General features: G+C 33.3%; 1 long non-coding RNA gene across 1 annotated transcript; it reads right to left on the minus strand.

Moving 5' to 3' along the window:
- Positions 1–6,274: 6,274 nt before the first annotated feature.
- LOC135696815 (uncharacterized) lies at positions 6,275–17,764 on the minus strand. Its single transcript, XR_010517397.2, has 8 exons — positions 15,524–17,764; positions 15,140–15,203; positions 13,020–14,608; positions 12,796–12,863; positions 11,635–12,159; positions 11,402–11,469; positions 10,217–10,735; positions 6,275–9,139 (listed from the first exon to the last, which is right to left on the minus strand). It is a non-coding gene; the product is annotated as an uncharacterized LOC135696815 (long non-coding RNA).
- Positions 17,765–17,774: the final 10 nt, after the last annotated feature.

Here is a 17,774-nt window from a genome sequence, read left to right on the forward strand (position 1 = left end):
TGCCTAGCTATGAATATAGGTAAGCAGAAACTGTTCACATATTGCTGTGCATCAACTGCTCTTTCATAAATGCATTCACGAAGATTTATGCAATGCTTGCAGCGAAATAGTTACATGATATCAAATCACATTGGATCCCGTTTGACAAAAATCTTTACTCCTCTTCCTATCATGTTGAATCTATCAGCACCTTTGAAAATCTTCCCCATAAATAGTCTATACTATGCAACAGGAACTAGACAGTTGTTGTCGTTTGTATGATTTACAAAATATGTTTTCAGAAGTTATGAGAATTATTTTCGAAAGAAGAAGGAGAAAGATTGGAAACACCACTAAGCTTGAATTTAATATTATTCAAGGCGAAGGTGGCATTGAAGAAAAATAAGTTCCATTTCAAGTCCTCTGCTTTTAAAACGCAACAAAATCTTTGAAGTTTGCTTTGTAGAATGAGGTTCTTGTATAATAACATTTCCTAGACTTTCATTAGGAATTTTCTTCATCTAGCCCCCACACACATCTCTCTGCCTTTTTAACCAGACACCCTATCTGAAGGGTTGTTATGATCTTTTCCAAAGGAGTTTTGGAAGAATAAATAGGCTTAATTGTTAGAAATTAATACTGAAATGACCGCAAACGAAACTGAATTGAATCACAATAGTGAATGCAGCTTAGCAATATCCACACTGAGCCCGAATGAGAGAGACATTAAAATATACAAAAAAATTTTGAAGAAAATTTTCTTTCCAAAAAAAAAATTTTAATCAATTACAATACTTAGAAAAAAGTTTAAATACTATATGGGTGTTAACGTTGTCTTATATTTGTTAAAGTCTGTTTGCACTGCGAAATCTTTTGAAAAGTCTTTTAACAAAAGGCTTCTTTTTCACTTCCACTTTTGCCAATGTTTCATGCATCCCTTGAATTCTTTCGATCATTTGATCCAACCTCTCGTCACTGCCCCAATTAAGCTCTGGGGTACCAAAGCAAATCTGTGCAATGTTTTTAAGCCTCGCTGCCATGTTTTCGATCCTCATGTCTTGAATGTCAATCTCATACCTCATTTGCTTATTTTCACGGAGCTGCCACTTCAAAGTCTGGTCCTTCTCCTTCAGGCTGACAAGAAGGGCATCTTTTTCTTGTATTGTGACTTCGATTTGCTCCGTAGCATTTGCCAATGATTCAGTAGTCTCGTTAAGACATGATTCAAGCTCGTTTGCCCTCTTTTCTGTAGTTTTCGCCCTCGTAGTGGCTTCTTGAATTTCGTCAGCCATTTCTCTAATCTTTGATTCAGCTGTGGCTGCCATGTTTTGTGCATTGTCCTGCAGCTCGGTAACTAATTTCTCCAGCCATTTTGTTTTCTGCACCAAAGATCCATTTTTTGACCTGAGTGAGATATTTTTGTTTTAGTAGAGAAGTAGAGAACAAGTAGAGAAGACAAGTAGAGAATTTTCACTGAGAAGTTTGATGTTTTCGCTTTTCAATTCCAGCATTGCCTCTTTGATTTCTTTGTTTTCGGTTTTCTTGCTTTCAAAGGCAATTTTCATTTCTTGTAAACTTTTCTTCATTCCTTCTAACTGCTTCTCCTTCTCTTGACACTTGTCAGTCAATTCCTTCTTCTGACGTTTCAATTTCTTGACGTTCTCTGGCTCACGTTGTACCAACTCATCCGCCATGTCTTGTTGATAGTTTAATACTTCCGTCAAGCCACTCATTTGCATTTTGAGATCATTTATCTAGGAACAGAAAATATATCCAAGCTTACTTTCTGCTGAAAACATTGCCCGAGACAGTAGAAATTTTGCAATTATGAAACACTGAAAATCAGTTAAAGGTACATCATGTCAGTATAAATAACCAAATTTATCAACCATAGTAAACCATCATTACCTCCATTTTGCATTGGTCCTTCTCTAACTTGAATGCCCTTTCTCGCTTCTTGGATTTTCTGGAATAAAAACAGAAACTGATTTTATCTAATTGTTCATGATTGACAGAAAATTTTTAATTGCAGTTCAAATTTAAAATTTAGTCACAGAAATTTAGGCATAAGAATCGTCAAAATAGTAAAAAGTTTTAAACCTTATGAAGAATCGTAAATTTGCACTCACTTCACCAAAACTCCGTTCAGTTCTTTTAGCTTGCTCGCTTCTTTCTTCGATGTCTCCAGTTCGCTCATCAGTTTCTCCACCAAAGTCGAGTCACCTTCGGCCATTTTTACTTCGAGTTTCAACGACATGATGATCAATACACGTAACTCACTAAAAGCCAACGATAGCTCGCGTAGATTCACGTAGATTCGCTTAGATGCACGTAGATTCACGTAGATTCGCGTAGATTCACGTAGATACGAAGATATCTTCTCGAAACAACACTGTCACCTTGTAAGATTAATGCAGAACACTGCAGGCTGCTGAAGAACACTGGTTAGATTGCTATAATCTTCACGAAATAATCTAGTTTTCTATGCACCCCCTTTTATAGCAACCAACGGCGTCTATGACGTCAGATTTATTGTAAACGAATCTTGCCTGAAGGCGTTGGTCTAAAAACAAATGTGACGTCACATTCATTAACTGCCTGATTGTTGAAGCCTTAATTTTTTTGCTCCTTTTTTCTTTTATTCAATTTTCCCTTTCCTTTCATCATTCTACCTTCTCATTGAATTTTTATCTTTCTATTTTTTTATAAAGACCCACTCTTTCTCGTTGCAAATCTCCTTTTTTCGAGCTTCCTGTCCGCTACTATGTTTTGTGGAGCGGATATTTCTGTAACAATTTTGCACTTATATTTTCAATATCGAGACCAGTTTGTTTTCAACACTTGATGCTATTCACAAGTTATTCGCCTCTTAGTTGGGTCAAAGTTTTAGCCTTCTCCTCAGCCCAAATTATAGGGTTCCCCCGAAGCTTATTTTGTTAACATGAATCAGTCGTTGTTGAGACCTACAATGGTGCCATTCTCGGCTAGAAATGTAAGTTTTATAAGGAGATTCATCTGCAGCCTAAAGGTATATCAAATGATTTTTTTAGGTTCAAATCTTTGGGTCGGGGGTGCTGGGCATCGGTGCTGTCCATTTGGCCGTCAGGATTCGGGGCTGTTTATTTGGCCGTCAGGACTCGGGGCTTTTAATTTGGCAGTCAGGACTCACAGCGGCCCGTGCAATCAGTATTAACTGATTGTTTTGAAAATGCTAAAATCTTAGCCACAAAAGCTAGACTAAACTGAATTTCAGCTTTTCTAGAATTTTTTTTTTTGTTTCCTTTTCTGTATTTTTGAGTCTTAGTGATTAATGAATATGAACTTTATTCTGTCTAATTTTGGCATTTCTCAAAATAGTTATCCAAAAGTAAGCAGTGCTTCTGCTACTCTGACTTTCTCTTTATATCCCCCATCGCAAATTACCCCTCTCCTGTTATTTGCTTCACTAACCCTTTGCTGTTATATTAATTTTAATAGTTATGATCGAACAAAGAAAAATTGGCATAACGATTTTTTCACTGAGGTCACTTGTTACAAATTTATGGAAAGTCAAAAGCTTATTCGAGTCATTCGTTCCATGCAATGAACACTGAAGTCTGTGTTATTTTTCTTGAAATCAGACTTCTATATACTACTTTTTATCAAGATAGAATATGATTATTTTATCTTGTTTTTATAGTTTAAGTTCTTAAAAGATTGTGTGTAAATAGTGTCCCCAAAAAGCAGGAGTGCTAAATATATAAGACACTGTAATAAAGTTATTATTATGATTATGCACTGATGCTATGTACTTTCAAGACCTAAGGGTACAGGCCCCAAGGCTGACTTCAGCTCTAAGGCCCTGCAAGCTGTCGCAAAATCCAGTCTGAACTTTAGAAATCTGGAGTACCTCTCCACAAACAAACAGTCTTATTTTATCTTATTCACTGTGTTTTTCTAGTGAATTTTGAGTGCGTTTCCCCTCTGAAAACTAGCATTTTGCAGTACATTGCCACAGGTTTTCAGCCCTCACAATTGCAGCATGCCCCTCTTTTGAATTTCAAGCAGCTCTTTTCAATTGGAAAACAAAGATATTTTACACCTACGAACGTGGTCTGGATCACGCAAAATGAAATTAATCAAATCCAATGTTGTTGTCAATCGTTTGTTTACTTTTTAGAACTCAAGTTAAAAAGTTCGGATGGAAGATATTAAAAGAAATAATAACAGGTTGATATTTTGGATCATGAGCACGGGTTCTCTTTGGAACAGACCAAGAAGCCCTCACACCAACCGATAGCCACGCTGGGGCTGCTACGACCTGCCATGTATTGAAAATTGCCGTTCAGAATTCGGATTTATTTACTTTGCATCTGCCACTTAGAAGCTAGCAAATATCGAATTCGTACCCTGATATCATTTGGGTATTTGTGATCATCTATGGACACGTTTTGGTATGATTTCAACTTTTGATCGTGAAGATGCATGGCATGACAAGGTAAGAAATCTTCAATCAATTTCGTTTTAGATCTTTCATATCGATTAGTGCTGGAGCAAAATACTAAGACATTTCTCACTTGTTTGCAGGTAATTCGCTATATAGCGCTTGTGAAATATTTACGGAAGACTTAAAATACTTAAGCCACGTGCGCTCGAAGCGAAGATGGTTCTCCTTCAAGCTTTCGAACTTTCAAACGCCAGGACTTGTATTTACTAGTTTGGAAAAATTTTGAGTACTGACATATATTTTGATGTTTAGTTACGTTTTCGTTGTATCCTAGTTCTGCAGTTTCTAATTTGTTTTCAAGTTACGTCTGATATAAGTACCCAATTCACTGATCGATCGAATCTTACTGAAACAAGCAAAACTGTGTCATCTTCTGATTCTTTTTTACTTTTTTGGTAAAATTGCTACAGTTATTTTCCTCATCTTTGATAATAATCGCGCGAGAAGTACATTTACTTCTGATTGGAAAACCCCTTATAGGCAAACCCCTATTGACAGCCTTCAGCATTTCCCTTCTGGTAGCTTTAATCCCCCTCAAGGTTACCCCGCATTCCATATTAACTCTGTTAAACTGCCATATTTGAATTGATTTTATTGCCTTTGGAAAGTCCGTTCGTCCCTTTAGAATTTGAAGACTTTTTACGATACAAATTCGTCTGTTGTACTCCCATTTCCGTTTACTCAAAAATCAACTTCTCAGTTTCTTTATTTCCAGTGCGAGATTTATCGTTCCATTCCTGTTCTATTTGCTCGTAACTTTTATTGAATTGAGCCCCGATTTTCCATTGTATTTTCGATTTAAATCTATTCAATTTACCCCCGATTTTTCATTGTATTTTCGATTTAAATCTATTCAATTTACCCCCGTTTTCCATTGTATTTTCGATTTAAATCTATTCAATTTACCCCCGTTTTCCATTGTATTTTCGATTTAAATCTATTCAATTTACCCCCGATTTTTCATTGTATTTTCGATTTAAATCTATTCAATTTACCCCCGTTTTCCATTGTATTTCCGATTTAAATCTATTCAATTTACCCCCGTTTTCCATTGTATTTTCGATTTAAATCTATTCAATTTACCCCCGTTTTCCATTGTATTTTCGATTTAAATCTATTCAATTTACCCCCGTTTGCCATTGTATTTTCGATTTAAATCTATTGAATTTACCCCCGTTTTCCATTGTATTTTCGATTTAAATCTATTCAATTTACCCCCGTTTTCCATTGTAATTTCGATTTAAATCTATTCAATTTACCCCCGAACTTCTTTGTTTATAAGTCTTACAACTATTGTTCAATCAAAAAAATTTTTTTGTTTTCATTGAAAATTGTCTTTGAAGTTTGACAGTGTTTCTTTTGTCTTGACTCAGAAAACCTTTGGCTATTTCTATAAGAGCCTTTATAGATTTCTATAGAAATTGAAAAGATATTCCCCCGTCTTTCTATAAGAAAATCCCGATGGCGATCGAAGGTTTTCCATTGTTCTTCTACGGCGGCCATGCCCCTAAACGGTGGCTTCAACAAATGTGGCTGGGAGCCGCGAATGATTGACAGGTCATTGTTTTCAACCAATCAGATTGCTCCATTTGAGCCCTTTTGGTGGCTGCGGGCGAGGGCCGTCACCTATAATATAGGGAAAATTTTAGAAACAGCGGCCACTGGCGGCCACCATTGTTTTTCAACCAATCAAATTGAGCCATTTTGGTCTCACTCTATTGTTTACTGACCAATCAGAGTCCTTCAATTCAAATTTTCTATTGTTTTCTGACCAATCATCATTCAGAAAGTTCTATTGTTTTTTCAATTGTTTTTAACCAATCAGATTCGCTCATTTCAGCCCGATTTGCCTCGTTTTGATGCCCACCGAAGACGGGGGGTTACAGCCTCGTTTGGACCGGTCAAAAGACGGGGGTCAGAAATAATTTTTGCTCGATTTTCTCCTCTTCATTCAAGCGATCTTACTCTACTTACAATGTTAAGTTCTACCTAAGTGCCGAGGAGACTGTTTTCGAAAGGGGTTTGTCTAAGCATGGTGTTTTAAGCAAAGGGTTAACAAGAAGGAAAGAAGTCCCCCTTGTTAACCCTTCGATTAAAACACCCTGCCAGGAAAACCCTTCGAATGTTGTGTTAGGGGTTATGTTAACATGGTGTTTTAAGCAAAGGGTCAACAAAAAAGAGAAGAGCTCCTTCTCGTTAACCCCTCGATTAAAACACCGTGCTAACATAACCACTAACATAACACCGAAAACAGTCTCCTAAGCAACTAATTAAATACATTAAAATACAAATACAAACTAATTAAACGAAAAAGGCCTATTCTAAAAACAGATGCGAACAGGCGCCTTGTTCACACCCATTAGAAGAATATGCCTTCAAATGTTACAAAATGTCTAACTAGAAATAATTAACCTAACGAAGTATCGATACTCTCTCGCAATACGATATTAAACTACGATTATGATAAAGAGGGTTCTATGGAGAAGGGTAGGGTCTTAAGCAGTCCTATATCGATTATAAACAAGGATAATTTACTAAAATGAACTACATAAAATGGAGGGATGCTTAATATTTAAAAGCTAGAGATCTTGAGCTCGAACAGGGGTTTATAGTTTCTAATTGACTTAGCTAAGAGGGTGCGGGAAGTGGATACATGCAAAGATACAATGACTAAAATTGCCTGTAGGGTACGGGTACATATGCAAGGTGGAAATTTCTTTACCTGGAAACTCGATTCGAATCCTATCCTTCATAGTGCGAAACTAATATGTCATAAATTGTATCTTAGCTTCTTCAAATCGAAATCTTGATTATCATAATATATGTGGCAATGTTCCTTCGGGTCACCTCTTGTAGCAAAAAACTTGGTTTTGGATGCGAGCGAAATTAGCGAGAAAGTACCGATTGCAAATTACAAACTAACAACAAAGTCTTTTCAATAAAAGTCCAATATCTCGATAAAGTGTTCTTGTATCTTCCAATCTTCACAATAAATTCAGCTTCGCCAATATGACTGCCTTCAAATCTTGCTGCGGTCTGCAAAAAATAAACAAGAAGCCAGCAAAATCGAAGAAGAATCGTCCATGAAGCAATAAATTAGAACTACAAGATCCGAAATCCATGCACGTGGTAAAAGTTAGTCTTAGATATCCTTGTTTACTTTCTCAGCGACGGAATCATCCAAGCCTATAATCATTACACTTTGCATTCTATCCACACTGCATAAAAAAGAGTGCCATTTCTCGTGCAATCACGTTTCTGTTTTTCTCAAGAGACCTACTGTCTCCATGCAAGTCAAGTTCTACCTTTGATGAGAAACAACATTTTGATTTTTTTTAATTATTTCTGTTTTACGTTAAAATGGATTAGATTTAAAAAACACCCCTCCCATAATTTCCATTTTGCGCCTGAAATTTCATCATCTTTCTTTAGCCTATTTATGCTATGAAAGCAGTGGGATCTAGATTTTCACTTTTTTCTCGGGAACTGAGTATCTGCACTAATTCAATATTCGTTTTTCGCCAAAAAGACATGAGGACATAATAACTAAAACTATGTGATAGACCATAAGATTGGCGTAAACTTGCCTTTCCTTTTAAAAGACATTAAAGATACATTTTGGATCTATTTTTAAAGCTGGTACTTTGACATATATGATCGTTTTTTTCTCAAAAATTGCACGTTTTAGCAATTGATTTTGATTTAGTGCTTGCAGTAAAACATTCTCCACGGTACTGGGTCGCCTCTTCAACACCAAATCAACCAATTTATCAATCACAACGACCACCAAACCACCATACCAACACAATCATATCATCGAACAACTCAGAACCTCAAACCAATGGCCAGCAAATGGAGACTGAAATATCTGCAAGCACTTTGAAATGCCTATTTTTTTGTGGTTATACTTAAATTTAACCCTGAGACGTTGTGCTAGGGGATAAATAAACAGCTAATTTTTGATGTAAGTTCAATAGCCACGTACGAAATACAAAATGAAGTATTCTGAAATCTACCCTTAGACCCTTCAGTTTGAAAATAGACATACTATGCTTTCCCTGTTGTTTTCGTGTATATGTTTTGCTTAATGGCTTTTTATTTGATGGACAAATGAAGACTAAATTTTGTAAGAGATATCTTCCATTTTGCAGAAATTTTTTCAAGATATAAAAATTGCATATAAAATGGTTCGATATGTCTTAAAAATAATTGTTTGAAACTTAATAAATTTTTCCTAAGAAACACCAGAAATGTTCAGTTTAAGATGCTATTTTGAATATCAGTTGCAAAATTGCGAAAGTCTGTGAGATTTGTAGCTTTAGCATTCTTTATCTTGCAAAATCTTAAGTTCATCTTTGCGCTCCCGAAAAGTATCACAGCTATTTCACGCTAGTTACCTATCCATGCTTGGTTTCCACGCCATGTTACCGTTATTGATTGCTTAAAATTAGTTCTACCTTTATTTATCATCATTCTTGAGAGAAAATTGTATAAAAAGCAATTAGAAATAATGTTTCGGCCGTTATAAAAGATATCAGATTTTTGCCAGAAGTTCAATGTCTCTGTAGGATATTGAAATAGAATTTTCATGAGAATAGCTTACCATTTTTGGTGCCAAATTGTTTTGTAACTGCATTCTGCATAAGCTAGTATCAAACAAACCAACACCATTCTCTAAAAAAAAATAATTCAAGTGATTATTTTGCTTCTGGCTTGCAAAGGGGCTAAAATGGCACATACAAGTTGACTCTATAAACTAAAAGTGGAAATAACCCATTTGACAATAACAGAATATACAAAGCAGTGTTCGTCTCATTCTAACGGAACATAATCAATCTAAAAGGCAACGAAAAGTTCAAAATCATCCTTGAAAAATAATCATCAATTGAAACAAAATACACGGAAATGACCAAGAGCTGGGGCTGGAATATGAAAAAATAGGTTGCGGTATCTCAAATCGAAAATAAACCTAGGCTTTTGTAGGGGACAAAACTAAAATAAAAATGATATTTAATAATCTAAGTTGACAACGAATTTTATAGAAGCCAATACAATCCTGAAAACTTTATATATGAATGCATGAAATATTTTCAAACAAACTAAAGGAAAATTCACAATATCTAGGTAACTATTGGTAAAAGAAATATTTTTTCATACACGATAAGAAATATCATGATCATATTATTAAGAAAATTTCATTTGACAAAGAGAAGAACTAAATTCGATATCAAAATACATATATCCTTGTAGCTTTTAAGTATCATTGCTTTTCTTTATCTTTCTAAGTGACTGGGGGTTAGTTTGGAAGAAAAGCAAAGTAAGCAATGGTGTTTTTAGTCTAAAATTTTATCGAATGAAATAAATCAAGTTGAAAAGCAAGAGATGTGAAAGACCATGCAAAATTAAAGCAAAAAGCAAACTATTGTTCTACAATAAATAAATCAAAATTAGGACAGATAAAATTTCAAAAACAATGGCTTCACTGTGTCATATGATTTAAGGTGATTTAAACACCTCAGGAAGATGAAAAGAAGAGAAACAAACACTGGAATAGTTAAAAACGGCTTTACGTGTAGCTTTCAGCTCAAAATCTATTTTGATGGACCCTGGTAATTTGAAATGAAATGTTAAATTACAGAGCAAAAATAAAAGGAATTGCAACCACGTTTGCTTTTTCCTTTATTAATCGATAAGTTTTGCATAAATCGCTAAAGATATTTAGAACAGTGAAAACAAATAATTTCAACTTACCACAACAACCAAAGTCTCTTTCTGTTATGGGTCTTGAATCAATCATCTGTGAATTTAATCCAGTCTATTTAAAGCAAGCTAAAGTAAAAAATTAAACTAAAAACCCCAGCTCTCAAAATATTAAAAAAAGGCCAAAAAGCCAAAAAACTGCGAAAATCATAGCCATACCTGAAATAAAAAGAAACAAATTAGTATTCTGAGATGAAGATAAAATGAAAAATGTGAAACTTTGAAAGATGAATGATTTTCAATTTCTAACTGCAATGCAGCTACGTTTGTTTGTTACTTAATGAATCAAGATATTTTGCATTCAGATTACGGTGCAACTACAAGATTATCCAGTATCTATGATTCCATTTTCTTCTGAGCGCCTCTTCAATATGTCTATTAAAAACCAGGTTTTGATGAAGTATTTTCATATACAGAACCCTTCGATTTAACGTCTTAGGTTAAGTGGAAATCATATTTGGATCGTATCGCTACTTGCCTCTTTCTTGAGAATTTCTTGATTCTTGCACTCTACAAAGTTGACAAAAAAGACTTATTAGAAAGGAGTGCTACCAAAATCTCTCCTTTTGGAAAAAGAAACTTTCTTTCATTATACGAACTATACCAAACCTTTAAAGAATGAATAAGCATCTTGGCAAATGCAGTTTTGAAAAGTGAATTCCAATAAAGGCATCTTATTGTTTATATTTCACAAGAAAAAACTTCATAGATGCTGATGAAATTATTACAATAAGATTGCACAAGATTTGTGATGAGAACAAAATTTTGAAACCTGAGACGAAATGGAATATGTAAGGTCCTAGACGATTCAAGTTCAGTTAGACAACGTATATTTGCTTGCAAATCGCCTTTTCTGGACATACTACTTGATTTATAGTAATAAACAGACACGTTGCCTTCCAAAGAACTTCCAAAAAAGACATGTATTGCACGTCAACAGCCACTTTATACATAAATCTTCTAGAAATATTTTTCTAGTTTCATTTAAAGCAAAATCATAAATGATATTTTGATTGGTATCCTTTTACTTCTCCCATTACTTATTCTTAATAATGTCATCCATGAGGCTAGCATGCTGGCATATTTGTAACTTGAAGTGTTAACAACCATCTATTTTACAGAACAGATAAAATAATGAATTTAGACTAGATGCTTCTTGGGTAAAAAAAGACTCACCAAAAATCTTCCTTGTCAACTAACTGTCTGAGTTATTAGGTGACACTTTGCATTTCTCAAAAATTTTCCTATGGTAAGAAGAAAGTATTTATAGAAAAATGTCAATCGATTTGCGTCAAGAAGTTGTACAATTTTAATACATAAAAAAGATGATATTGATACTGAAAAACTAGTTGGATACAAAATTTACTAAAGATATTTTGAATGGTAAAAATAACATAGTTTCAACTTACCACAAGGACCAAAGTTCTTTTCTGTTATGGGTCTTGCTTCAACCATCTGTGAATTTAAACCAGCCTATTTAAAGCAAGCTAAAGTAAAAAGTTGAACTGAAAACCCCAGCTCTCAAAATATTTAAAAAAGGCCAAAAAGCCAAAAAACTGCAAAAATCATAGCCATACCTGAAATAAAAAGAAACAAATTAGTATTCTGAGATGAAGATATAATGAAAAATGTGAAACTTTGAAAGATGAATGATTTTCAATTTCTAACTGCAATGCAGCTACGTTTGTTTGTTACTTAATGAATCAAGATATTTTGCATTCAGATTACGGTGCAACTACAAGATTATCCAGTATCTATGATTCCATTTTCTTCTGAGCGCCTCTTCAATATTTCTATTAAAACCAGGTTTTGATGAAGTATTTTCATATACAGAACCCTTCGATTTAAGGTCTTAGGTTAAGTGGAAATCATATTTGGATCGTATCGCTACTTGCCTGTTTCTTGAGAATTTCGAGACACTTGATTCTTGCACTCTACAAAGTTAACAAAAAAGGCTTATTAGAAAGGAGTGCTACCAAAATCTCTCCTTTTGGAAAAAGAAACATTCTTTCATTTTGTGAATTATACAAAACCTTTAAAGAAAGAATAAGCATCTTGGCAAATGCAGTTTTGAAAAGTGAATTCCAATAAAGGCATCTTATTGTTTATATTTCACAAGAAAAAACTTCATAGATGCTGATTTGTGATAAGAACAAAATTTTGAAACCTGAGACGAAATGGAATATGTAAGGTCCTAGACGATTCAAGTTCAGTTAGACAACGTATATTTGCTTGCAAATCGCCTTTTCTGGACATACTACTTGATTTATAGTAAAAAACAGACACTTTGCCTTCCAAAGAACTTCCAAAAAAGACATGTATTGCACGCCAACAGCCACTTTATACATAAATCTTCTAGAAATATTTTTCTAGTTTCATTTAAAGCAAAATCATAAATGATATTTTGATTGGTATCCTTTTACTTCTCCCATTACTTATTCTTAATAATGTCATCCATGAGGCTAGCATGCTGGCATATTTGTAACTTGAAGTTTTAACAACCATCTATTTTACAGAACCGATCAAATAATGAATTTAGACTAGATGCTTCTTGGGTAAAAAAGACTCACCAAAAATCTTCCTTGTCAACAAGCTGACTGACTTATTAGGTGACACTTTGCATTTCTCAAAATTTTTCCTATGGTAAAAAGACAGCATTTATAGAAAAATTTCAATCGATTTGCGCGTCATGAAGTTGTAAAATTTTATTGCATAAAAAAGCTTGATATTGATGCCGAAAGTCTAGTTGGATACGAAATTTACGAACGGTACAAATAACATAGTTTCAACTTACCACAACAACCAAAGTTTATTTCTGTTATTTGTCCTGCTTCAATCATCTGTGAATTTAATCCAGTCTATTTAAAGCAGTCTAAAGTAAAAAATTAGACTGAAAACCCCAGCTCTCAAAATATTAAAAAAAGGCCAAAAAGCCAAAAAACTGCAAAAATCATAGCCATACCTGAAATAAAAAGAAACAAATTAGTATTCTGAGATAAAGATATAATGGAAAAATGTAAAACTTTTAAAGATGACTGATTTTTAATTTCTAAATGCAAGATCAGCTGTTTAAATGCTATGTAAACATTTTTACTTGTCAAGTTTGAATTCGTTTTCCCCTTGCTGATCTTGTTACTATAAAACAATACTAACAATTTCAAGATTTTTTTAAAATCTCGTCAAAATACTGATCTCCTGTGCAGTTAATGTATTAACACCAATGCTTTGCGGAATTCAACATATTTATAATACCTAGAAATTCATCTCTTTGCTAAAAAGTAAACAAAAGTCAACTATCTTAAACTCTCCCAATGTTAGCCCCCTTTCTTTTTGGCAAAAAATTAGTAAACAATGAAGCAGTATTTTGTGTTTAAAAGCTTAAATAATGAAACGCCTTTTTCCAATTAAATATCCGGTAAAATTCTCAAGAAATATGCGAAAAGAGCTTCTAGTGGAACGCAAAAAGCAAAATTCTCAATTTAACATTTGTTTTGTTTGCATTTGACACCTTCAGAAAACAAGGCTACAAAGATTTTTATAAAGTCGATTTAAATGATGAACTTGCATTACATCCTTTTGCAATGAAGACAATTTTTAATTTAAAACCTTGAATCACTAAAGATATTCACCACAACCACTTCCCGGTTCTCACAGCCGCAAAACTACAAAGCATCAAAAACCAAACCTCGCTCCGCCAAAAACCAAAACCGCCTAAAACCAACTTTAGTGATTTCAAGGATTCTAAAATTTTTTTTAAACGCTTTGAATGAGACGATATAAAAAATATTTGAGCATTTTAGTGTTTTTAAGAACATATTTATTGTTTTTGATCAAGAGGCTGGTTACTTTTTTAAAAAAGAACAAAATTTCATTATATTTGACTAAGTTGCATTTTTCAAAGTAGAAGAATTCAAGCCTCCATATAAATTTAACGAGGATTTCATATTATGTTGTATATTTTTAAAGCCTCTCCTTTTTCAATTAGAAACGGAGACATATTTTTGAAGATTCGAAAGAGCTGGTGTACGCTTTAAAAAATTTGTAATTTTCTTGCTTTCAATTTGTTAATCTAGATGTGTAGCTAAATTCCCTTAAGCAAATTGCAGTTACCTAGTTAACTACCCAGATAAGCAAGACCTTCTGCATTAAAATGATGATACTGGGTTATTCATCTTTGACATTCTCTTTGCCTCAAAGTGACTCGTAAAAATACTTCTTAAGAAGATGCTTTAAATAAATCCATTAAAAATCAAACGTCCTGTCTTATGATTATCAAAGTTCTAGACAAAAATATAAATTCAAAACCAACCTTTTCTCGTGAAATCCAAAACATCAGATCCGTGACATAGCATGGCTGACGCGAGAGTAAGTTACCAAATTTTTCTAGGAAAAAAGTCATCAACATTAGCTAGGCAGAAAAGTATTTTGGAAAAATTCAGAACGTTCACAAAAACATTTTTGACTGAGTCTTAGACCAGAAAACACAAACAAAACCCTAGATTCGTTAGTTTATTGTCAGTTCCATTAGTTTTGTCACAGCAGGGAAGGAGTAACTGGTAAATAATCATTATGAAGATATCATATACGATTACAACATACCTCAAGAACTGCAGAGAGACAAGGATGAGTACTATAAAAGCTTGTCATTTTTTTGCTACTTAATTTACATGCCTTTTGCAATTACAACGAACAAACATATATAAACATGAAAAGAGTCACATATCAATTAAACATTGCGTGCAGTATTTTCCTTCCAGAATGTTTTCTATTTCTCTAAATCCTATATCATCTAAAACATTTTCAAAGGATATCCTGCAACCAACGATCTCAAAAAAAACTTACAGACCCAAATGCTAGCAGATTTGATTTTCAAAAAAAGATGTTTTATGCGTAATGCTCTAATTAAAAACTCACCATTGATTTTGGTTCTCATTTAAAATGATGCATCAGTTACAACATATTCTACCAGCTTGCAAAACTAAAAAAAAGTTTGTGTTAATTTTAAGAAGAGCATTTTAACTGACCCAATCTATATCCTTCATCAAAAGGGTGGAAGAAGAAAGGAGTATATGGGGTCTATGCCTCCAAAAATATTAGATGGTTTTTCTTTTGGGCAGCAAACAAATGTCAGCATCCATATCAATAGTTGGCAGTCTCGTAAAACGCTATGAAGATTATAAACACTGGCTTCTGGCTCCACCACTGCACTTTTCGAATCCCTCTATAAAAGGTTCAAAGGAGCAAAGAATAAAAGATCTAGAAGTGTAAAATAGAGTGCAAAACTCGATTTAAACTTACCAAAATAAGTCAGTTTTTGAAACATCGTTTGCTCCCATTTTACCAATGTAGTTATCATGAATGTAGCCCAGCCTATTTTACGCAAAACTAGATTAAGAAAGTTATAAAAAATCCAGCTTTGTAAAAAATTAATGAGTTAACAGAAAGTCAAGATGACAGATAAATGCAGCCATACCTAAAAAAGAGGGAAATAAATTAGTAAATAGAAAATTTGAGATAAACGGGTTCAGAATTTTTGTGAAGTGCAAAGTTTGAGGCAAAAAACATGAAAAACTAAAGAATGCAAGAAGCGCCAAGAGGCCAATGCTTTGTCTTGTTCTGAAATTTGTCAGATTTATTGAAAAATGTGAGCAATTATTTGCTAGACTATGGAAGAAAGGGATTGTGTCCCCATCACACTATTACCAAAAGTTGAATTTCGTTTGATTTAGAATTTGATCACTGACCAAAGTGGTTTACTTAACATAATGTTTTATGACATTTATACATATCATAATTATCTAAAAATACAACAAGGTTTTATTGAATAAAGCAGGGCTGAAAGTAAGCAAGCTCCAAAGGTTTGTTTGTTAAATTCAAGTTTCTACACAGAAATAAGTTGAATTGATACATTCATGAACAATAAAATGACATTATAGAAAGATGTTATGCCTCTCAGTGCAAACTTGAAAATTATATTTCTGTCTTACCAAAATTTAGAAAATTTGCTAAGGAAAATTTTGGAAATGACTTTTATAACGCACACTGATTAAGAAAAGAATCCAGTTTTTAAAATCGGCTACTTGAGGCATTTTACAGAGCTTGTTTTAAAATATTTCAAAAAAGGTTTTTCTTAAAAAATCAGCCTTGGGCATTTTGGGAAAATGTTACTGCAAACTTTCTTTTTTAAAATTCTGAACCCTTGAATCACTAAAGAAGTTTTTCGCCACCATCACATTCAGATCATTTACTAAAACCACAGAACTATAGAACCACAACACACCTCAAATCACCAAAACTTAACCACCATCCACCATAACCGAGCACCCAAAGCAACCAAAACCTCCACCAAAACTAAACCACCATCCACCATAACGTAGTACCCAAAGCAACCAAAACCTCCACAAAAACAATCTTAGTGAATTCAAGGGTTTTGAAATTTGTTTCAAATCAAAGCAATTAAAGAAATGTTTCGGGAAAAACATCCATCCATACTGATTGATATAGTGATTGCTATTAAATTTGAAAAATGATTTTGCTGTTTTTAAAGCTAAAAGAATCCAAGCTCACATGAATTCAGTCTTTGAAAATTTCATGAATTCAGTCTTTTTAAAGTGTTTTTCCTTGCCCTTTTTCAATCTTTTTGCAAATTTTATTTTGATTTTCAATCTTCAATCTTTTGATTTTTGAAGCAAGAAATGCATGTGAGATGTTTTCTAGAATTCTTTCAATTTCAATCATGTTTCTATTTAAATTTTTGCCTATTGTCTGTTCTTTGACCGTCTAAGAAAAATATTGTAAAATAGTTGAGTCTTCTACTTTGCAAAATTTCAACTTAGTCAAATATAGTGAAATTTTGTTCTCTTTTAAAAAAAGAAACCAGCCTCATTGATAAAAAAACAATAAGTATTTCATAAGATTTCATTGATTGTAGTTTTTAAATTCAGGAAATTTTAGCAAATCAAGTTTTGCAAGAAATTTTTATATATAACCTTTTGCAAGAAGTGCCTTTATTTCTTTCATGCTTATCAAAAGAAAAAACATGAGAACAAAAAGTAATATATCTTATGCATATGCCTTGTACAGGTTAAATGTTTTTTCTACTTAAAAACATTCTAGAAGGTATTTAAAATTTTTGTTTGATAAAAGTTTGCAGTTTTCCTTCTGGCCCAAGAATCTTTGTGATAGTTTGAAGAATTCTTAAAAAATTCTTGCAAATTCTGAATTTGTCCTTTTTCACCTGCATTCTTAATATCTGATTGTAAATAAATATTGAAGCTAAGCCCCTATTCCAGATCAATTTAGGTGTTCATAAATGACAAAAAACTTTCAGTCACCGAAATGATTTTTAAGTGGTAGTTAAATTGCCTAAATCCTTGTACTTTCATTTACAAAAAAAACTAACTGGTGACACATTCTTGCAGGAAAATTTATATATGATTTTGGTCCATTAACAGTAGCGTAAAACATTTTCAAGCTCTGGTTGATAACATAGTTGCTACTCTTCTATGTCAGTAATTGCTTATAAATACATACATATCATAGAATTAAT

Source organism: Rhopilema esculentum, chromosome 18, assembly GCF_057945365.1.
Source record: "Rhopilema esculentum isolate cy_ngs chromosome 18, ASM5794536v1, whole genome shotgun sequence".
Lineage (NCBI taxonomy): Eukaryota > Metazoa > Cnidaria > Scyphozoa > Rhizostomeae > Rhizostomatidae > Rhopilema > Rhopilema esculentum.